Source organism: Grammomys surdaster, unplaced genomic scaffold, assembly GCF_004785775.1.
Source record: "Grammomys surdaster isolate TR1022 unplaced genomic scaffold, NIH_TR_1.0 65, whole genome shotgun sequence".
Taxonomy (NCBI): Eukaryota; Metazoa; Chordata; class Mammalia; order Rodentia; family Muridae; genus Grammomys; species Grammomys surdaster.
The window spans coordinates 366,755-390,559 of NW_021604567.1; positions in this window are offsets into that span (position 1 = coordinate 366,755).

Sequence of the window (23,805 nt, forward strand, 5' to 3'; positions counted from 1 at the left end):
CTAAGAAATACATAAGAGACTTCCATCTGTCTCTTAAAGTCCAAAACTAGGTGTTCCAGTATGTAAGCAAGTGAACTGTGGCAGGCAGAAGAGAACAGCAGGATTACTAGGAGAAGGGCTGAACACCTGAACAAAATAGAAGCAGCAAAATGTCCACTTACATCCACAAAAGCTGACGTACAACAGCATGTGAATAATTGACTACAGACATGTGGCTAAGCGGCTTCAATGGAAGGGGTAACTCTTGTCATATGAATGATTTGAGATTGCAATTAAAGGCTAACAAAAGAGAATAGAAACCATCACCAACACAAGTCATCTATCTGCTTTCCAAGAATCCTCTGAAGCTTGCAACTGTACCAACCTAGCCCTAAGCATGGAATCTTGATTTTCAGTTGCTCCATTCTGAGCCAGGGGGAAATACTGTGGCCTTAAAATCAATTCTTGAAACATGACATGAATAGATCCATGAGAATTCATAAAGTAGTAATCAGCTGACAAACATACATGTTGTATTGAAAATCCTGAATTACAGGAGAATGACTTCTCTTTGATCCTATGTATCAGCCATTGATTGGGCTGGTACAAGTTAAAATAAAACAACAGGGCAGCCCCTGGAAACCGATATTACGGCTGAAAGGCTCCGGAAGAGGCAACCTGGGATCAGATAAGCAGCCAAGTTCATTAACTTGTCTCATTGCCAGAGTTAAAAGAAATAGATCATGGTCGTTAAGAACATGAGATCTAGGGGTCAGAACTAGCTTGAATCTTGGTTCATGCCTTATTTGGATGTCTGGTTTAACCTCTATAAATCAAAATGTCTCTGTCTTTAAAATGGGGATCATCGAGCTGACCACACAGGGTTGTAGCAAAAGTTAAAAGAAAGAATGTTTATGCATTACTTGATCAATATATCTCTTTTTTGGATATTTTATTTACATTTCAGATGTTATCCCCTTACCCCATTTCTCCCCCCTGCCCAGGAACTCCCTATCCTATCCCTCTCCTCTTGCTTCTATGAGGATGTATCCCCACCCACCCATACATTCCCACCTTCCCACCCTCGAATACTGCCACACTAGGAGTCCAGCCTTCATGGGACCAAGGATCTCCTCTCCCACCTATGCCCGACAAGGCCATCCTCCACTACATATACAGCTGGAACCATAGGTCCCTCCCTATGCGCTCCCAGGCTGGTGGTTTAGACCCTGGGAGCTCTCCTTGGTTGGTATTGTTTCTCTCCCCATAGGGCTACAAACTCTTTCAGTTTCTTCAGTCTTCTATCTAATTCCTCCACTGGGAACACCATAATCACTTCAATGGTTAGTTGTGAGCATCCACCTCAGAATATGTCATGGTCTGCAGACCTCTAAGCAGACAGCTATATCAGGCTCCTGTCAGCATGCACTTCCTGACATCCACATCAGTATCTACTTTTGGTGACTGCACATGAGATGGATACCCAGGTGGAACAGTCTCCAGACAACCCCTGCTTCAGTTTCTGTCCAACACTTTGTCCCCATATTTGCTCCTTGAGTATTTTGTTACTCCTTCTAAGAAGGACTGAAGCACTCATATTTTGGTATTCCTTCTTTATGAGCTTCATGTGGTCTGTGAGTTGCATCTTGGGTATTGTGAGATTCTGGGCTAATATCCAATTAACAGTGAGTGAATACCACTTGTGTTCTTTTGTGATTGGGATACATCACTCAGGATGATATTTTCTAGTTCCATACATTTACCTAAGAACTACTTGAATTCATTATTTTTAATAACTGAGTAATACTCCATTATGTAAATGTACCACATTTTCTGTATCCATTCCTCTGTTGAAGGACATCTAGGTTCATTCCAGCTTCTGGCTATTATAAATAAGGCTGCTATGAACATAGTGGAGCATATGTTCTTGTTATATGTTGGAGCATCTTCTGGGTATATGCCCAGGGGTGGTATAGCTGGGTTCTCAGGTAATGCTATGTCCAATGTTCTGAGGATCTCCCAGACTGTTATCCACGGTGGTTGTACCACCTTGCAGTCCCACCAACAATGGAGGAGTGTTCCTCTTTCTCCACATCCTCATCAGGATCTGCTATCACCTGAGTTTTTGATCTTAGCCATTCTGACTGGTGTGAGGTGGAATCTCAGGGTTGTTTTGATTTGCATTTCCTTCATGACTAAGGATGTTGAATATTTCTTTAGGTGCTTGCTTTTCAGCCATTCAGTGCTCCTCAGTTGAGAATTCTTTGTTTAGCTCTGAACCCCATTTTTAGTAGGGTAATTTGGTTCTCTGGAGTCTAACTTCTTGAGTTCTTTGTACATATTGGATATTAGCCCTCTATAGGATATAGGATTGGTAAAGATCTTTTCCCAATTTGGTGGCTGCCATTTTGTTCTATTGATAGTGTCCTTTGCCTTACAGAAACTTTGCAATTTTGTGAGGTCCCATTTATTGATTGTTGATCTTAGAGCATAAGCCATTGGTGTTCTGTTCAGGAAAATTTCCCCAGTGCCCATGTGTTCCAGGTTCTCCTCCACTTTCTCTTCTATTAGTTTCAGTGTATCAGGTTTTATGTGAAGATCTTTTATCCACTTGGACTTGAGCTTTATACAAAGAGATAAGAATGGATTGATTTGCATTCTTCTACATGTTGTTCTCCTAACTACCATTACTATTTAAAATGTTCCAAGAATCATGTCTTGGCCACATTTAATCAGTTGATTGCCTCTATCTCCTGAGCCATGCTGTGAGATAAGGTAGACTTTTTGTGTGTGGGGTGTGAGGGGTAGGATGAAGGAAAAAGACCCCCGAAGCATTGCTCCATTTCATACTGGTACCAATGGACTGCTTCCTTTCCTTCAGGTCAGGAGGCACAGGCTGTTCAACACAGCCCTTACGAAACACACAATGCCTATCTCTTATCCCGTCTCTTCAGTCTTCTCCAGGAGCTCAGATATCTTGCAACTTTACCAACTGGTATAGTACTCTGCCCTTCCTACTGAGTCTCTCTGTATTTGCCCAACCTTGTTCTCCTGGCTCTCGCAGAGCTGAAAATATCTTTAAAATTCAGAATGTATTTCATCCCATGACTCCTTGAGCAAATGTGAATAACCTCATAGAAAACTGAATACGGCACAGAGACAAAGATTTAAAGAGGCATTTATTTCTTTAGTTTTTTATTCCGATTTACAACTGGCTTTTTATATTTGATGGATGTGCCCTGGTGAATCACCTTTACTCTACTTTAAAGGAATCTAAATTCATTCTCAGCCCCCTCATGATTACAAACTCAACCTGTTAAATTGTTTTTCCCCATCACAATCACAGGGTTCTGATCTTAGAAACCTACTTAGTAAGCTGTGACGAGCACACAACCAAGCTCAGGTTATTTGGGGAACATAATCTCCAGACTAGATACAAGGTGACATTTTCTGGTATATCTTTCCTATTTTCATTCTATTGTTCTGTTCTCATTGCTGTTCCAATACAACCTCCCAATTATCTTTAATAAAATTATGTTCAAATATATGAGTATGAGAGATTCATTACCACCTAGTTTCTGAAGTGGAGTGTAATATTGCTTGTAAATGCAAAGAGCAAAGCAGAAGCTTGGCATTCTATTAAAAAATTAACCTCCTTGTTATCATATTCGATCAAAAGACTTCAATGTTCTCAGACATCACATACTAAACTAGCAAGAGAATTATAATATAAATATTAATTAACATGAAAATTCTTAGAGAGTCTTTTGATGGAAAACATGGTGGTAGTTTCAATAAAAATGACCTCCAGTGGCTTAAAGGATTTGAAAAGAATAGGATATGTGGCATTGTTGGAGTAGGTGTGGACTTACTGAAGAAAATAAGAGTCGTTGAGAGTAGGCTTTGAGGTTTCAGAAGCTCAAGCTAGGCTCATTTTTTTTTTCTCTTTCTCTTTGTGCTGCCTGCCAATTCAGACGTAGAACTTTCAACTAGCTCTCCAAAACCATGTGTACCTACTTGCCATTATGATTCCCACCATGATGAAAATGGGCTAAGCCTCTGAACTGTAAGCTAGCTCCAATTCCATGTTTTCCTTTATAACGCCTAGAACCCATGCCAATGATCCACTGCAATCGACAGTTGCAAATAAAGCTGTTTAACAAAAGTGTATACTGTGTGACACACTGTGTGTATACTGTGTGACACACTGTGACACACCATAGCTTCCACCTTGGGATTTTTTTTATATTATTTTGGTTATTGTTGTATTCATTTTCTTTTTTATTTCTGTTTTTTTCTGGGGGGAGGGTTGTTTGTTTGTTTGTCTTTGGTGGGGAAAGTACAAGGACAAAGGGAGGATATGGAGGGACTGGAAGATAAGTGAAATTAGGGTACATGATGTGAAATTCACAAAGAATCAATAAAAAGTTTCTGGAAAAAAAGGAAGAACTTCTGGGGAAATCACCATCCCTGACCTCAAGATATATTACCGCGCAATAGTGATTAAAAAAAAAAAAACCCAACTGTATGGTATTGGTACAGTGACAGCAGGTTGATTAATAGAATAGAATTGAAGACCCAGAAATGAACCCACACACCTATGGTCACTTGATCTTTGACAAAGGAGCTAAAACCATCCAGTGAAAAAAAGACAGCATTTTCAACAAATGATGCTGGTTCAACTGGAGGTCCACAAGTAGAAGAGTGAAAATTGATCCATTCTTATCTCCTTGTACAAAGCTCAAGTCCAAGTGGATAAAGGACCTTCACATAAAACCAGATACACTGAAGCTAATAGAAGAGAAAGTGGAGGAGAACCTGGAACACATGGGCACTGGGGAAATTTTCCTGAACAGAACACCAATGGCTTATGCTCTAAGATCAACAATCAATAAATGGGACCTCACAAAATTGCAAAGTTTCTGTTAGGCAAAGGACACTATCAATAGAACAAAATGGCAGCCACCAAATTGGGAAAAGATCTTTACCAATCCTATATCCTATAGAGGGCTAATATCCAATATGTACAAAGAACTCAAGAAGTTAGACTCCAGAGAACCAAATTACCCTACTAAAAATGGGGTTCAGAGCTAAACAAAGAATTCTCAACTGAGGAGCACTGAATGGCTGAAAAGCAAGCACCTAAAGAAATATTCAACATCCTTAGTCATGAAGGAAATGCAAATCAAAACAACCCTGAGATTCCACCTCACACCAGTCAGAATGGCTAAGATCAAAAACTCAGGTGATAGCAGATGCTGGTGAGGATGTGGAGAAAGAGGAACACTGTCGCTTCCTGATCTGACCAGCAGACAGAAGACAATGAACACGGAGTTCTTCTTCTCAATGCAGTTTATTCAGGAACCTTAATATTTCACAAAAAGCCCTCAAGCCTCTCCTCCACCGCCCTTAAATCCCTCTGCCTTCTCCAATCAGAGCCTGGTGCATGCGATAGGATAGCCGGTATCTCGAGATCCGACGCCCTACGTCGAAGATGGCCTGATTATGCATAGCAGTGAGCCTGCACAATATTGCCTGTGGGCGTGGCTTCTTCAGGGGCATATGAGGAGATCAGGTGTTAGCCCCAGGCGCCATTTTGGAATGGCGATTCAAACTGTGCCCTACAGAACACTTCTCCTTTGTGGGTAGGATTGTAAGCTGGTTCAACCACTGTGGATAACAGTCTGGGAGATCCTCAGAAAATTGGACATAGCATTACCTGAGGACCCAGCTATACCATTCTTGGGCATATACCCAAAAGATGCTCCAACATATAACAAGAACATATGCTCCACTATGTTCATAGCAGCCTTACTTATAATAGCCAGAAGTTGGAAAGAACCCAGATGTCCTTCAACAGAGGAATGGATACAGAAAATGTGGTACATTTACACAATGGAGTATTACTCAGCTATTAAAAACAATGAATTCATGAAATTCTTAGGCAAATGGATGAAATTAGAAAATATTATTCTGAGAGAGGTAATCCAGTCACAAAAGGACACATATAATATGCACTCACTGATTAGTGGATATTACCCCAAAAACTCAGAATACCCAAGATAAATTCATAAACCACATGAAATTTAGGAAGAAGGAATACCAAAATGTGGATGCTTCAGTCCTTCTTAGAAGGGGGAACAAAATACTAGAGGGAGGAAATATGGAGACAAAGTGTGGAGCAAAGATTGAAGGAAAGGCCATCCAGAAACTGCCCTATCTGGGAATCTATCCCATATACAGACACCAAATCCAGACACTGTTGAGGATGCAAAGAAGTGCTTGCTGACAGGAACCTGATATAGCTGTCTACTGAGAGGCTCTGCCAGAGCCTGACAAATACAGAGGCGGATGCTCTCAGCCAACCATTCAACTGAGCATGGGGTCCCCAATAGAGGAGTTAGAGAAAGGATTGAATGAGCTGAAGGGGTTTGCCACCCATAGGAAAAACAACAATATCAACCAACCAGCCTCCTCAGAGCTCCCAGGGACTAAACCACCAACCAAAGAGTACACATCGAGGGACCCATGGCTCCAGCCACATATGTAGCAGAGAATGGCCTTGTGGGACATCAGTGGGAGGAGAGGCCCTTGGTCCTGGGTAGACTTGATGCCCCAGTGTAGGGGAATGCCAGGGTGGGGAGGCAAGTATGTGGGGGGGAGGGTGGGGGAGAAGCACCCTCATAGAAGCATGGGGAGGGGACTTGGGAGAGGGGGTTTCTGGAGGGGAAACCAGGAAAGGGGGTAATATTTTAAATGTAAATAAATAAGATATCCAATAACAAATAAAATAAGGAGTTGCTGTGGTCATTGTGTCTCTTCACGGCAATAGAAGAAATCCTAACTAAGACAGACAGGATGAAAAGGAAAGTGAAGGAAAGACCAAGAGATAAGATTGGCTTCAGTAAGATATGTACTGGGTTTTGTAAGGACCCCCGAAGAGGATCCCCAACTCAAGTCCCGATCAGCACGCACCCAAGGAGACACGAGAGACTGACTTGATGCAAATGGCAAAAGGCAGTTTACTAACAAGAGCCCTCGGATTGAAACTCATCCCATGCAAGGGAGAGAATCGACAAAGACCCCAGAAAGTTTGGGGCTTTTGTAGGGAACAGTGTAAGGGGGGAAGGGGAAAGCAGGAAATTCTGGCGCGGTTACATATAATTGGATATTTCAAACATCAGCACTTTGCATAAGCAATCATTTTGACAGGCTGGATGGCCCACTATTTTTAACCATGAAACCTCAGACCTTCTAGGATAAACACCAGGTGGCCCATTACTCACTTGGGCATGTTTAGACTGGTCAAGATATGTCTTTGGTTGTTTCTACATTTTTGGTCACCTTGTCCCTAGAGGGGCTTGATATTTTTATTATGGCTATTCTCAGCAAGGTTAGCAAGCCATCTGGTGGTCTTTGCCAAGTTGTTTTTAATTTTTACTCTCACAGGTTTCAAACCATAGAACTAGATAGATGAGACTGTACATGAAGAGTACTGTACATGAAGAATGTACATTAAAGTATTGATGAGAGATTTTAAGAAAGGATAAACTTGACCCCAAATCTTAGTGTCCTACAAATAAGAGCCACTCAAATATTAGTAAAACCAATGTTGTGATTTGAATAGCTAAGATTCAGAATAAGTATTTTTCTGGAATCCAAACCAATTTTGTAACTGTATGGCATGATTTTTCTCTGGGAGTAGAGGAATATTCCTATTGCCACTCTTGCTGAAGAATGGAAAAAGAGAAGTCAATGGAGCTCTTACTGAAACAAGACACTCTCTTCCTTCCCAGGGCCAGTAACTCCATACAGTTGGGAATGCAAGGCACAGTAAGCATCCCTGCCGGGAGATAAAAATAAAGATGGAAGGACGTCTTGTTTCTAGATTGTCCTTCTTCCTCCTTCCTGTCTTCTCCATTTAGCAGAAAGGGGCAATCATTTTAATAAAGTTCTAGCCTGACCTCCTACTTCTCATTAGAGGATAAAGAAGCTTACATTACTAACAACCTTGTAACAAACATGGGTAGTACTATCTCCACAAGACACAGCAAGAAAAGCTGAAGCAGCTGAGGCATTCCTCACAGGAGAGAGCTCAGCAGTGAAAGGGAAAGTCGTGTGGTCAGAGACAATTTATGTCTCTGATGTGTGGGAGCCTAGGATCTAATTATTGTTTTGATTGACCTAGCTATACAATTGAATTGAGTCCAGAATATGATTTAAATTTTCTTTTCATATGAGAATTTATCAACTGTTCATTTGAATTTATTGTACTAACTTCTTGATTTATGTTTAATGTGTAGATTCGGACTACATAGAGCAAGAGTTACAAGGAGGAAAACCCTTTAAGTTTCTTAATGTTTTTTAGACCAAATTCTACACGTTTCAGGGAAATTCCCCACCCCTAAGCTTTTAACCCTTTCATCTGCCATATTTCTATTACTAGTGAAGGCAATTTCAAGAAGAATTGGTCAAATTACTGTTCTTTATTTCCCAAGATGTCAATAGTAAGGTGAGTTTCAAATATATTTCCATAGAAAGTGTCCTAGTTTGGATCAATGAAAAGATTTGTGTTTTACTTAAATTTTTCCCTTTATTTTCCCTCCTAACATAAAATGCATTTTAAAATACCAAAATAATGATATTCTGCATGATATATCCCCACTTCTTTACCTCAGAGCTCGATAAGGAAAGAGTTGGGTCTTATCATTTTTAACTATATGTAGTTTATTTTTTACAATGCATATTTGTTTGCTTATATACCATTGGTAGAAGTTTATAACCAACACAAAAGACACAGATGGATGGTATTAAACATCTTCCTTGAGATACTAAATAGAACATATGTGCTTTCTCTTAGATCTAGCATCCCCTAGCCTAGAAACACTAAATAAGAATGCATGAGCAAATTTGCTGTAATATAAATGAAAGCATTTGGTGGTAGACTTCACTAATCCTCTCCATATATACTTCATGGCTTAGTGTTCCACATATAATAAAGCTTCAAAATACAATCAAGTCAGCGCTAAAAACACCTAAGATATTGGGAGCAACAGTTCAATTCTGAATAGCAAAGGTCAACAGGGCCAGTTGTCAGAAGTTCGGTAAAATCAAAGAAATGAGTAATTTTCTTCATTTACTTCTATCTTTCAGCTCCTACATTCTGTTTTTTTATAGAAGGAACAGCCATCAAGTCATTATACTTTATATGTGATCAACAGGTTTACAGGACTCAAGACCAGTTCACAATTTAATACTACCTCCAGGCCAGAACTCCTCAGTGTGCTACTAAACTTGATGCACAGCTCAGAAAATCATAACTCTTAGCATTCCAGAACTGTGTTCTAATAACTTTTTCTTACCTATTAACCTCACAAATTAATTCCTTCTTGCTTCCCCAGACCCCATTCATGTAGACAAAGTCACATAAAATACAGATTGTATATAATTGCTTAGAGATTTCAGAAAATGACAGTTTAAATAATGCCAGGTTCCTTTTGTGCATGCCGCTTGCCTAAATCTCAGAATACATTATTTCATGTCAAAGGCCATCTCAGCATCTATTTGCTGAGTAGTTACCATTCTTTTGTGTTTGGAACTATTTGAAATCTTGTAATGGCTTTCATTACTTGACAGTACATTTTTAGAGACTAACACATTAACAGGAGCTGCTGTCTGAGCGGAAGCAATGCACCAGACGAAGCTCTGGCACCATGGACCTCATATTGTACAGATGGGAAGACAGATAGCAAAGAAGTAAACAAAAAACAATGAGTCAATTTTCAGCAGATAGCAAGTGTTGCACAGAAAACAAAAACAGAAACATTGCAGCCTGGGAGAAATGCTTGGGGCTCGGTAGAGAGGCTAAGAGCTGAGTGATGGAGGAGCTGGTATTTTGCTCTTATATATCCAGCCTCTATAACAGTGATAATACTTCTACCCTGGCAGACAAACACAGTTACTATATCAAACATGTGTTTCATTAAATAAAGGAATCTCTCCCTATGTTAATCTCCAGTTAGACTTGCTTCACTTAGGATTAAATTATACTAGTAACAGCAAAAAGGTGGCAAGGTGGTTTGGGAGATGTAATTGCTTGTTACCAACCCTGATGACCCATGTGTGATCCCCAACATTCACATGTAGGAAGGAGGAATTACTCAATCAAATTGTCCTCTGACCTTCATACATGCCCATAGTGTGAGCTCTCATTCACATACACACACACACACACATATTCAACATGCTTATATACACACATGAAACTTGAAAAATAAAAGGGAAAAAAATATACAGCCACCTCTACAATAAAACAACCAACCTAAATTTGGCAATAAAAAACTAAAAATCAATTGTACAAAATACAATATGTTAATTTCTCTTTGGTATATAGAAAATATAAATGAATAAAACAAAAATAATGGAATTCTGGCCACCAAATGAGAATTACATATTATTAGATGTGGGAGGAGCTAAGGTGGGAGGAGTAAAGAGAGGATAAGGAGGAGCTGGGAGAGGAAGAGAAAAAAGGAAGAGGAGGAGCTAGAGAGCGCAGAGATGTAGGAGGATGGAGAACCACACAGGTATGGAGAGCACTCGTGGGGAACAACTAATTAACTTATAATTAGGTTAGCTATTTGGGATACAACTCTCTTTGTATGAGCATCTTGTTATTAATCATTATCAAACATACAAAGCCTTTGATTAATCTATAAGAATTAGAGTCTCATTCTCTTACTGAGCCTGCATGGATGGCGGAATGGTCTGGGCAATGCCCTGCCTTGCAGAGACAGTGTGGAATATTGGCAGAACCATCTCTCTCGATGGCATCTAGTGGGTGGCAGGGCTGGTGTTTCTGGCAAGCCGGTTCTAGCTGCAGCGTGCACGTGGCCTCAGGCCAAGAAACATGGCGGCTGGGCTAGGCAGAGCCGTTGCAGCTTAGATAGTCAGATGAACCAGAGGCCAGTTTTAAATAATTACCACAACAATTAGATTCTTTAATTCAAACAAATAATATGCTATTCAGAAATAGTGTTTCAGGCTAAAGAAATGAAAATTAAGACATCAGGAAAGACATGAGTTTCTGCTAAAAACAACAACCATTCTAGAACAGACGGTTCAGCAAACTTAGTGCTCAGATCTAAGAACAGTGAGGTGACCTCAGTCATTCTGTGAAAAACCAACTTTCAACACACAGAAGAAGCCATGAACATGTTTATATCCCCTCAGCTAGATCATCTTTCTTGAGAATTTCAGTAGAGTCAAAATAATAAAAACATATTAAAGTTTATGCAGAACTAGGCATTAAATAAAAATAGAAATTAGCCCATATCCCTAATATTAAAAAATAATATAAGACAAGAAAATAATTCCACATCAAGGTGACAAAATATATAGTCACTGAAGTTTATATGAGAATTTTCAAAGGCTGATCATGGAGTTCACATCTCGAATAATAGCACTTGATATGCTGAGATAGAAAGATAATAATCAAGACCAGCCTGGGCTACATAGTGAGATCCCATCTCAAAAAAGAAAAAAAAAAAAAGAAAAAAAAAGGCTTTTAGAAACCTGGGAACAATGTAGAGTAACGGTTTAGAACACGCAATTATTGAAATCAAATAAACCAGGTCAAGAACTGAATTCCATCTTTCTCATATACAAATTAGGTGAACTAAATTCTCTCAACTGTAAGGTGGAAATAATAGGAAAACAGTGAGTGTAACTCACAAAAAGCAAGCTCACAGCTGTGCCTCTAGCCCTACTACAGATGGTGTTTGCTGTTTGCAGGTACCACAACTGTCATCCTTTTACTTGGTAACATTTATTTGTAACCCCCAAATCAATCCTTTTGGCGGTTTCAAAGTCATTTGTGGACATGTGCCATGCAGTAAAAAGACAAAGGCTCAGCTTTCTCATTCCAGCTCTCATGCCGGGTGATAGGGATGCTGGAGGCAGTCAGAATGCTGTGAGGTTGCCAAAGCCAGGTGGATGGAGTCTGTACTCCAACAGAAGCATCTGCTGGTAGAGCGGCCTCAGGTAAATCAAGGCAAGGCACTATTTTCTGAGCTCTGTTTTCTTATAAGTAAAATAAACAGTTCAGGACCTGCAAGAGGAATTGACTTTAGTATTTAAGATTACAGTCTATGTGAAAGATAAGCAGATGTGTGTCCATATCTTCTCTAATACTGATGTTTAAGCACCCATTTATTTAACATTTGAGTGAACTCTATAGACCATATATACCTTATATAATAAGAATCAGCTATATCAAATTCGATAATTTGCTCCTGACAAAATTCCTCTGAACAGTACAAATTGGGAGCAGCAGTGACTTCCACAGGGGCTGGGTCATCATGAAGATGGCAATGGGATCATTTCATAAGGATTCCTAGGAACCTAGAGACAAAATACATTTGGTTGGTGATGGAAGGAGATACCTCCCACCTACTGTTATTTCTCAGGATACAAGGCTAGTTGACCAATAGCAGAAGAGTCAGGACTTTTTTTTAGCCATGATTGAAATTACCCTGCCTCTGCAGGAATGTTAGATCTCCAGGATAGGATCACTGTTGCTAAGTCAACTTGTCAGGACTTTTATTGAGGATAGACCAACACAACCTATTAAAAACCACCTGAGGATTCTTTCTAAATGGAATTAGCATCATCCATCCTAAAATTTGGCAATGGCAATGACAGACACAGACGTCTGAGGGCAATGCCTAGTCAGAAAGAAAGTGCGGAAGATACAAACTGCAATTTAGTCAAAGGGAAAGTCTTCAGCCCCAAGAAAGTAATTCAAGGTAGAGAAGTGTTATGGAAATATAGTGCCCCCCATTGGCTTTTGTCTTGAATACTTTTTTCCTTTTTATATTTGAAATAGATTCTTTTCTCACACAGTATATCCTGATTACAGTTTCCATACAAGAGGCGTCTGTTGAGACTCCATATGCCCCATTAGTAGGCGTCCTCATTAGGATCATCTTTTCATAGATTCCAAGAGGTTTCCACCATATTCGACACCAGCCCTAAATGCTCTCCTAATTTCAGCTGTCTCTCCTTGAGCTCTCTCCGTGTATCACATCCCCCTCCTTCCAGAGAGGATCTAGCTCTGGCCTCCAGTTAATCCATAAAATCTATTCTATTTCCTCTTCCCAGGGAGATCCAAGCATTCCCTCAGACCTCTCCTCTTTACATAACTCCCCTGGGTCTACAGATTGTACCATATTTGTATTTCTGGGTCTGGGTTACCTCAGGATGATTTCTTTCTTTTTTTTTTTTTGTTGTTGTTGTTGTTGTTGTTCCTAAGATTTTCCTGAAAATTTCAAGGTGTCATTTTTAAATACACACTCCCTACTGGTACTATGTGGGAGAAGTAATGGAACTATAGAAGGTAGAACCAAGCTGCAAGAAGTAGGCCACTACACTCACTCCACAGGAGAAAATGCTTGCCTAGTACTAGGAACCTGATCAGGACCCCATTACAGGAAAAATCACAAGCCCTAGGAAGGAACTGAATAGTGCTATTTAGCTAAGTCCGCTTAGTGTAAAGCTGTCCTGTAAATAATTATGTAGATAAACGCTACTCTCCGCCTTAATTAGAGAAGCGTCTCTTCTCAGTGAGCAGGAGTAAATGCATAAACTTACAGCTGCACAAGGTGCTGAGAGTGAGCAATGCTAAGTGCTAAGCCCGGGACACATCATTTGCAGCGTCCTCTCCGAGGCTCAAAGAGCTTTGAGTAAAAGGGCATGGAAAGAATGTAAGAGCCAGAATATAAACAGCAGAGTCGTGAAACAGCATCTTAACATCTAAGCAAGACACAGTCATTCCCATCCCAACCCCACAGCAGCTGCAGATGCCTTCACTCTGAATCTGCACAAGACTGGCTCCATCAACAGTCAGACGGGGATGGAGGGGAGCAGCTGGGGACTCGGGGTCCCTGCTCCTCACTTCTGAGCTATTTGCTACTAATAGATTCACGGACGGAGGAAATCACTGCCTTTAGTCAAGTACCCACTAATGACCCCATCAAACTCCAAGAGATAATTCCAATCCAGTTGTCACACAGATGGTCCTGGTTAAATTAAATGGGTCACAAAACAGGACGAAAAGTCATGAGTCTGGAAAGGGGCTGGTGGGGATGGGGGAGGCGCATGTTGGCACAGATAGGAAAGAGATAAGAAAGAGGAAGAGAGAGAATAACAGAATGCATTATGCACATATAGAAAATTGTCAAGTAACAAAATTAATCACTTTTTTTAAATGGAGCTTTAGAAGGTGAAGTTGATCATATCCTTTGGGAGATTTGCCTGCTACTCTCTCTGTGATTCCTGGCCATCTGCATATGAACTAGGAAGTTCTGTCACATCTTGGACAGTGTGAGACAAAACCATGAGACAAAATAACTGTCCTCTTAGTTATCTGTGGAGGTAAATGGTTTACAGAAGCAGAAGAATAACTAATACATGAAGCAACATAGGAAACTTCTCTCCCCATGGACTGCAGGACTGGGGCTTAATACCAGCTTTGGCTAAATAGGAAACAGTACCTCTATTCACCCCTGTCTGTCTCCTCTAAATGTGTTCATTTACAGGCTACATTTTGGCTCACACATTTGCAGAGGAAGGGTAAGTAGTTTTTATATGATTTCTGGTGTGCAGATCCCTATCTTAAGAGAAAGAAAGACTCTGCCAGGGTGATAATGGAGTTGAGTAGGAAGCCTGCCACCCAGGATTCTGCCTGAGAAGCCCTCAGCTGGACAGTACAAGAGCCCAGATGCTAAGCTGTGGGCCACAGTGTCCAGGCAGCGCCATCTGTTTCCCTGGAAATTTCCCTGGGCATTTAGTTGGCAGCTTTAGGGTGGCCTTGAGGTCAGGGTATGTGAGAAGATGCCGCTGGGAAGCAGTCTGACTGTTCGTCACACTTGGAAACTCATTTTCTATCATTTACTAGAATTAGCATTTGATGAGATTGTCTTTCTTTAAGGACAATGGAAGTAGTCGAGGTCTCCTTAGCAGGAACTTGGCAAAAAAAATAAAATAAAATTGGGCTCAATTATCTCTCACTGTTGGGAGAATTGTGTCTCTTCTTAGGACAGCTAAACATGGGCTTTTCACAGAGTGTGTGGAAGACCTCGAGTTTGCGCCAAGAGTCTGAGTGGAAAAATTAAAAAAGGAAAGGGAAGTGTCCAGAAGAACAGCACGTACAGAGATGCTGCACACTTCCTTATAGCATCTCACACGTGAAGTAGCAATGCTGGGAAGTACCATTTACAACTAACAATCTGGCTGCTGGGGACATGGCTAAACTAATAACAGAAGAATATAAGAACCTGGGTTCAATCCCTGGAAATTTTAAGAAAGGGAGAAAGGAGGAGTGGAGATATGTGGGCAGAGAAGGAGAGCACCAGGTGTGGTGGCCAGTACTAGGCAGGTAGAGACAAGAAGATCCCTGAAACATGATAGTTGGCATAGGTCACTTGTCAAATTCCAATGAGAAATCCTGTCTCAAACAGGTACATGGCTGTACCTGGGAAATTACACTCAAGATTACCTTTTGGCCTCCATATGCATGCATGTCTACATGTGCATGAACACACACTACTCAAAACCAAGCATTAGTGGTAACATGATCTAGCCCACTATTTGAAAAAAATGGGAAGCAGAGTATTTCCGTTTTAACACTTGCCATCTTAGATGCCGTAGGATGTATAACTTTGATCTCTAAAAGAGTTAATGAGGACACTTCAAGACATACCAGTCATCCATGTGGCTGTGTGGACTAGGGACTGTCCTCATGGGCTGCACAGAAGAGACAAATGTCCTATAATATGTTGTACACATTTGGCAGTTGTCTTCATGAGATGAACAGAACTCATTTCTGCTTATTTTTCTCAATAAGGCAAATATTATCCATGTCTGTACTGATGCTATCAGAGTACCACATACAAGATAGATCTGATTAATCCACATGAATAAAGCTGACAGTGCTCTAACTGAAATTAAAACAGTGCTCATATTAAGTGCACTAGGTGTCACACCTGAGTCATAGAGCATCTTCAGATTTCCTATGAAAGACTTATTGACTTCTGAATGTTTTCCTCTCCATTCTGGAATACAGGGAGGTCTTCTTTGAGGATGAAGAACAAGTCTTTTTGAGAAAAGTATAGTCCAAGATCTAAGAAGTGCTAACAGGAAGAAAGACCAAGAAAAAACACAAGGCAGCCAACCAGTCAGTGACATGCTGTACACCACTAGACTTGATTATCTTAAAGACAGGGACCATTTCAAATAACTGGTCTCACCATGACCATTCAGGCATCCAAGTACATCATAGACATGCTATGAATTTCAGAAGAAGACCAAGACTGCCTTTCACTAAGATAAAGCAATAACACCACATCCACACAGCGAACACTCAGCAACTATTTTGTGGCTTGAATAAAAGAATTTTTCATTTCCACACATCAAGGATGAGTCACAGCTTCGCAACTCTACAAAAAAAATCATTTTTAAAAAAATGTCCACCAGAGTCTAAAGATGGAAGAAGTGAAAATGCACACAATGGATGAGCTCGCTATACACAGAGTATAATGATCTGAACAACAAAAATGGCTTCCATAGGCTCATATTTTTAAATGCTTGGTCTCCAGGGAGTAGCACTATTTGAAAAGATTAAAAGGATTAGTAGGTGTGGCCTTCTTGGAGAAAGTGTGTCACTAGTGTTTGGTTTTAAGATTTTAAAAATCCATATCAAGCCTAAAATTGTAATCAATCAATCTCCCCCCCCCCTCCACTCTGCCTGTTGATGAGGATGCTGCCTGCAGCTACTGCTTCAGTGCCTGCCTACATGATGCTGCTATGATGATAATACATTAGGGGACTAGTGACTAAAACACAAAGCAACTTGCTAGAATCTATGTATTGCCTAACCTCAGTGCAGAGGAACATCACAAAGTATAACTCAAATTGCTTCTAACCTCTAGTGCCGATACCAACAGTGCAAGGTAACTAAATGAGGGGAAGAGAATAAATGCATTCTTCTCATTTAGTTCTAAGTATAGCCACTGGAGGAAGAGACTAGATTACCTAATACTTCCAGGAAAAACTCTACTTTGGACTCTCCCAGGAACTGAAAGGCTTTGATGTACTATTGTCTGTCACCAATTACCTGGCTGCTTTATGTATTATAAACCATCTTTCAGATAATTGAGTCTTTCAATTATTATTAGTTTTCATTAAAAAGAATTTATCAAGCATATCCATAGAAGTCTGTCATTTTTAGTTTCAAATTCCTAAATATTTGAATGATTATCAAAGATAAGTATAATTCTAAGTTTAATATAATATACTATAATTCTAAAATTAACCATAAAAACACCCACCCTCTCTTGAACCAGAACCTGGCTCATCATATCTGTCACTTTTCTTACTTATTCAAGAAATTGCCCTGAAGGTTATGGAGATGGATTACTGCATAAGAGGGCTTGTTATACATGGACAGAAACCTAAGTTCAAATCCCTAGCACCCACAGAAAAAAACAGAATTGAGAATACCCAGGGTTCGGGGTTGAGAGATATGGGGGATTAGCTGCCAGCCTGAATCCAGGTTGAGTGAGAAACTTTGTGCCTTGGAAATAAAGCAGAATGTGACAGAACACTCAGTATCCTCCTCTGGCTTCTCTGTATGCCTCAGCACACACCCAGGCACACACAGGACACATAGGCCACACTCATACACACACATGTACATACTCACTTGCCAAAGAGAAAGGGATTCAAAGCACAGCACCTGATTAGTGGCTTGTTCAATATGTCTGTCCTCACCAATGCCCTACTGTGTCCCTGCTTGCTCTGACTCTAGCCACATGTATACATGTGCACGGATCCATGCTATTTCCAAATTTCTTCATTTTAAGCAGATCACTTCAATACTCTTTTTTTTTGAAATCTTTCAATTGGCTGGGAAATCAGAGAAGAAAAAATAAAGATGACTGAAAGTGACAACACACAAAGATAAAAGCCACAGAAGCAAATTAGTGAGTAGATTGCCACATTTCTGAGTTTACATTAGAGATCCATTGATCTTCTTTGGAATGCAGTGTATCTCCTGCCTACTACATTCTAACATGGTGATTATCCTGCAGAGCCAACAAGGTTGCCCTTTAATAACATCTGTCCTGAGAGATGCCTGAGATGATTCTGACCACTTCAGCCATTAAATGATCCATATCTTTAGTTAGGACAGTTCGCTTTGATTCCTAAGAACCAAAGTTTGCATCGGAATTTCTTGAATGCAACACCATTTAGAGATAGATTGTTCAACTGTTACATTAGTGATCGTGAAAAAAAGTGTTTGCCAATTAATCATTTTGAGTACTTAATCAAAGAAATCGGATTTACTTTTCTTAGCAACCTCGGTGCAAACAATGATATATGGGAGATACCTAACAATGCAGACCTTGTGTTAGTACGCTAGCATCTCCAGAGAGTAAAAGTCAGGTTCAAACTCAATCTCTGTCTTTTCCTTGTTTCATGTGAAGGAAAGTGTTAAGAAACATCAAAATGGCCCAGAGTCAGGCAGCAAAAAGGAAAAGATAATCAAAGCTTCCAGTCTGTTCTTGGAACTAGAGAAATGGCTAAAAACACCCACCAACCGTACAGAGGACTTGAGTTCAATTCCCAGTACCTACAACAGGTAGCTCACAACCATCTGTAACTCCAGCTCCAGGGGATCTGCTGTCCTCATTGGGCCTCCACAGGCTCTGCACCTATGTGTATTTTCCTCTAACACCCACACACACTGTCACATAATTAAAAGTAAAAACTATATCTTTGTAAAAGACTGTTCTCATCAAGACTATTTTCTCATGGAAAACCTGCGAGAGGAGGATACATGTGACATGCTTTAAAAAGGCCAAGTTCCTTTCTACGTTTATACAACTGCTCAAGGTTGTCAAAACTAAGTCTCCTTGCGGTCTCTTATATGGAAGAACAAAGGACTGTGCAGGTAGACGACTCTCTGGTGCCCCCTTAAGGACAGGCAGTAACTCCCGTCTCCAAAGAGAGGGCTCTGTGGAATCTCTATTTCCAGGAAGATAGAAATTTAAAAAAGGAAGAAAGGAAGAAAGAAAGAAAGAAAGAAAGAAAGAAAGAAAGAAAGAAAGAAAGAAAGAAAGAAAGAAAGAAAGAAAGAAAGAAAGAAAGAAAGAGAAAGGAAGGAAGGAAGGAAGGAAGAAAGAGAGAGAGGCAGAGAGAGACAGAGAGACAGACAGAGAAGGAAAGAAGAAAAAGCCACCCAGCTTGTTCCCTACAGCAGTGCTCCGTGCCTTTGTTAGGGGACACTGATTGGATAGAGGCTCCAGTCATGTGTAGCTACCTCCTGATGAGTGATTGATGTCACCACTGTGTGCTTGCCCTGGCGGGCAGGAAGCCAGGCAGGAGGCTGAAGAGGGGCCCGAAGCTCCCATTCCAGTGAGGCTGTGAAGCAGGATGGATGCTTATGTAGAAAAATTGACATTTGACAGCTGTGGGGGGTGGGGGGGAGAATACACCGGACTTCTGGTTGAGATGAATCAATGATGATTCTAAGGAAATTAAACCCCAAATGGAAAGAACTGAAAAGCTTGTAAAATAACCCACTCTAAGTTGCTGCTGAAGGTCTGTCAGATCTGTTAAAGTACTCTTGGGTGTTTTCCAAGCCCCATCCCTGAAGTCTCTGTGACTATTCTCTACCTCCTTATCAGCTCCTTAGCTCATGGGGCAGGTGCTGGCCCTCTGCTATATAAACAATTGCTCAGAAAAGGCAAGTGCGGGAGGTGGAGCCCGCTAGCTTTTATCTGTCTGTGGGCTCTGAAAGGCTCCATAAATGAAGACCCCTGGGCTGTCAGGGCCCTGCTCAGGCCACACAAAGCAGCCCACGGGCATTTTTACAGAGAAAGAAATGATACAAATACTGTGTAATTGTGGGTGAGAACACTGCCCCTTCATGTGGCTGCGGCCACACGGTCATCTAACATACCCTTTGGCCCCCAAAGGCCAGTTTTCGAGACATACGCTAGATAAATGCATTTTTAAAAAAGAATTGAAAAATCAACAACTCAGAATTCCCAACACTTAACTCCGTCCCTTGTGGACACATAAAAGCCACTTAATAACATTCTAACTTCACCTATATGCTACTTTAACCTGACCTCATAATGGAGACCATTGTTCTTATTAGAACATGGAAGATAGAAACTATGGATGTCTGGCTGGGGAAAAGATCTCTCCTGTATTCATCAGACTTCACAGAATTAGAAAATGATGTCAAATAAATGGGACAAAAATATGTCCCTTCATGGTTCTATCTGTTCATAGGGACCCACAAAATATTCAAATTTATACAGACTTAGGTTTCCAGCTATGTTAACTCTGGGGTTGGGGAGGGGAGTGGCGTGTCTCAAATATTCATTCACAGTAAAGAAGGAGCAAGGACAGAAAAACAGAGTGTTCTGAATGGATTGTGCGAAGGATGCTTCTACTATACAGGCCCTTACTGTGTTCACCCTGCTCCCAGCTGTTCTGTGAGAGGGCAATCTTCTTAATAAAATTTAGTGCTACATAGTTGGTCATACATGTGCTTGGCTTTTTACATCCTACAAACCATGTTCCTTCCAATTATTTGATTGATGAACACTGCTGTTTAAGCAGTAAAGAAGGCAAGTGGTTTTGCTCACCACATGTAGACTTGTGCTTGTTGGTGGTACTGGGGATTGAACTTAGAGTCGTATGTGCCAAGTAAACCAGTCTCACACTAAACTACACCCCCACACTCTGTCTTTTACAAACTGGTTATTTTGAGAGAGGAGCTCAATAAGTTATCCAGACTGCCCTTGAACTTGTGACCCTTCTGTCTTAGCTTCCAAGTAGCTAGAAACACAGACCTACTTCATCACAGCTGGTTCATGGAAACATGGTTAAAGTGGTAAATTATTTGTTGAAGATACCACAGCCAAGAAGTGGCAGAAAGTATGGGAGGATGTAGGCGCTGCTGCTTGGTTTCTGATACAGATGAAACCTTCCTAATTCATTGCATGATGGTTCACAGGCAACGGAGAGGATAAACTTCAAAATCACCCCCCAGAGAGTGAGTCAAGCTTGCTTAATTCACTGTGTATTGCTTGATAAGAGCGAGGGGTTTAGATAAAGCTTTGAGGTAAATAAAGAAAGCGTCTCATGGTTGGCTGAGTGGGAGCTCCCCAAATATGTCTATTTCCAAATTCCCAGAACTTTGCTGCTCTGATTCGGACATTTGAGATGCAGTTGGGCTGAGTAGTCTGAGTGGATCCAATGTAACCACCGAGGTCTTTATAAGACTGGGGTTCAAAGGCCAGAGAAGGCAATGCAGACACCAATACAAAAACTGGAAAGACTGTATGGGGATGGGAACTTGGGTCAGAGAAGGCAGGGGACACAGCCTGTAGTAATGACTTTGAAGATAACAGAAAGTGGCCAGAAACAAAAAGCAATTCAAAAGAAAAAATAAACTCAAGAAGTTTTTTTAAAAAAAAAGAAAAGAAAAGAAAAGAAACTGACGTTTGTTTGTTTGTTTGTTTGTTTGTTTGCTCTGAGCTGACTTTTTACTTTTTTCTGACATACCCTTTTTATTTTCTTTACTGTATATATTCATTTTTATTGGATTTTTATTTATTTACATTTCAGATGTTATCCCCTTTCCCCATTTACCCCCCCAGAAATCCCCTATTCTATCCTCCCTCCTCCTGATCCTATGAGGGTGTGCCCCCCACCCACTACCACCTCCCCACCCTCGAATTCCCCCACACTGGGGCATCCAGCCTTCATGGGACCATAACCTCCACTCCCACCTATGCCTGACAGGGTCATCCTCTGCTCCCAGGCTGGCTGTTTAGACCCTGGGAGCTCTGGTTGGTTGGTATTGTTGCACTCCACATGGGGCCACAAACACTTTCAACTCCTTCAATCCTCTCTCTAACTCCTCCATTGGGAACCTGGTGATCAGTTCAATGGTTGGCTGTGAGCATCAGCCTCTGTATATGTCAGGCTCTGGCAGACCTCTAAGGGGACAGCTATATCAGGCTCCTGTCAGCATGTACTTCCTGGCATCCACAACAGTGCCTGCCTTTGGTGACTGCACATGAGATGGATCCCCAGGTGGGGCAGTCTCCAGACGGCCCCTCCTTCAGTCTCTGCTCCCCACTTTGTCTCCATATTTCCTCCCATGAGTATTTTATTACTCCTTCTAAGAAGAACTGAAACATCCACACTTTGATCTTCCTTCTTCTTGAGCTTCATGTGGTCTGAGAGTTGTATCTTAGGTATTTTGAGTTTTGGGGCTAATGTCCACTTATCAGTGAGTTCATATCATGTATGTTCTTTTATGATTGGCTTACCTCACTCAGGGTGATATTTTCTAGTTCCATCCATTTGCCTACAAATTTCATGACTTCATTGTTTTTAATAGCTGAGTAGTATTCCATTGTGTAAATGTGCCACATTTTCTATATCCATTCCTCTGTTGAAGGACATCGGGGTTTTTTCCAGCTTCTGGCTATTATAAATAAGGCTGCTATGAACATAGTGGAACATGTGTCCTGACTTTTACAGCTTCCAGAATAAAGTTTTATCAATATCTTTATCCAGTAGGACCCCTAACAAATGAGGATCTAGAGAACTGTGTGGCAATATATTTATGTTATATTAAGTCACAACTAACTGTGAGGTTTGTTACCTCTGAAATAGGAAGCAAAGAACTTCATGTCAGAAATTCCTACTCAACAATTTCCTACTGTAGAACTTCAAATTATATTTCCCTAAAAGTTATCCCCAATTTTCCTTCTTAGACCAATGAAATTTTAAAAAGAGACTTATAAAGGCAATTATTTTGTCAGAGAGAAAAAAGTAACAGTAACGGCTAAGAAGCACTATGTGTTTGTCACAAACAGCCCAGTGTTCCACATCTTCTGTTTCTTTAGGTGTAGGCGCATGTTATCTAATTTAATCACAAGCCATCATTATTTCACTTTTGTGTGCTTCATTTCCCCTCCTGCAAGATAAATGTGATAACAACATATTTCACATGCTAGGATATGTCAGCTAGCCTCCAAGGTGTACCCCTAAAGAGACATGATATCCTAGTATGTATGTCTTTATACCAGGTGCCTCCTATATATGGAATAGGCTGATATGTGGTGCCAATAAGATATTGAAAAATGGCAGAATGTACTTTCCAAGTTTAGATCATAGACATCACATCTTCCATCTTCTGTTTATTCACTAACTCTGGAAGAAGTCAACTTCCATGAACAGGGGTCCATGAAGAATTCAGGCCTCCTACCAATACCCAACAGTAACTCATCTGGCATGGAGTGAATGAATCATCTCAGAAACCTTCAGATGACTAGCATCAATCAGTATCTTCATTATGACCTCATGAGAGACCCTGAAACCACAAGTACACAGCAAACTGCACCCAGATTGCTAACAACTCTGGGATTTATGAGATGATATCTGTTGCTACCTTAAGCCACTAAGTCCTGGAGCTATTTGTTACACAGCAATCCATAACTCATATAGTTACTATGCAAATAAAATAGTACTTAGAATATGGCACAGTATATAATAGCTATTATTTAAATTGTGTCATTTCTGAAATTATGAACCTCAAAAGTATGAAGGTTAGTTTGACTCTCGTTTTTGCAGGTTTCAGCTCAAGATCAGATTCATCCATAACTTTGGAGCCTGTGACAAGGCAAGGTATCTTGACTCGAACATGTGGAAAACAAAACAAAAACAACAAAAAATGGT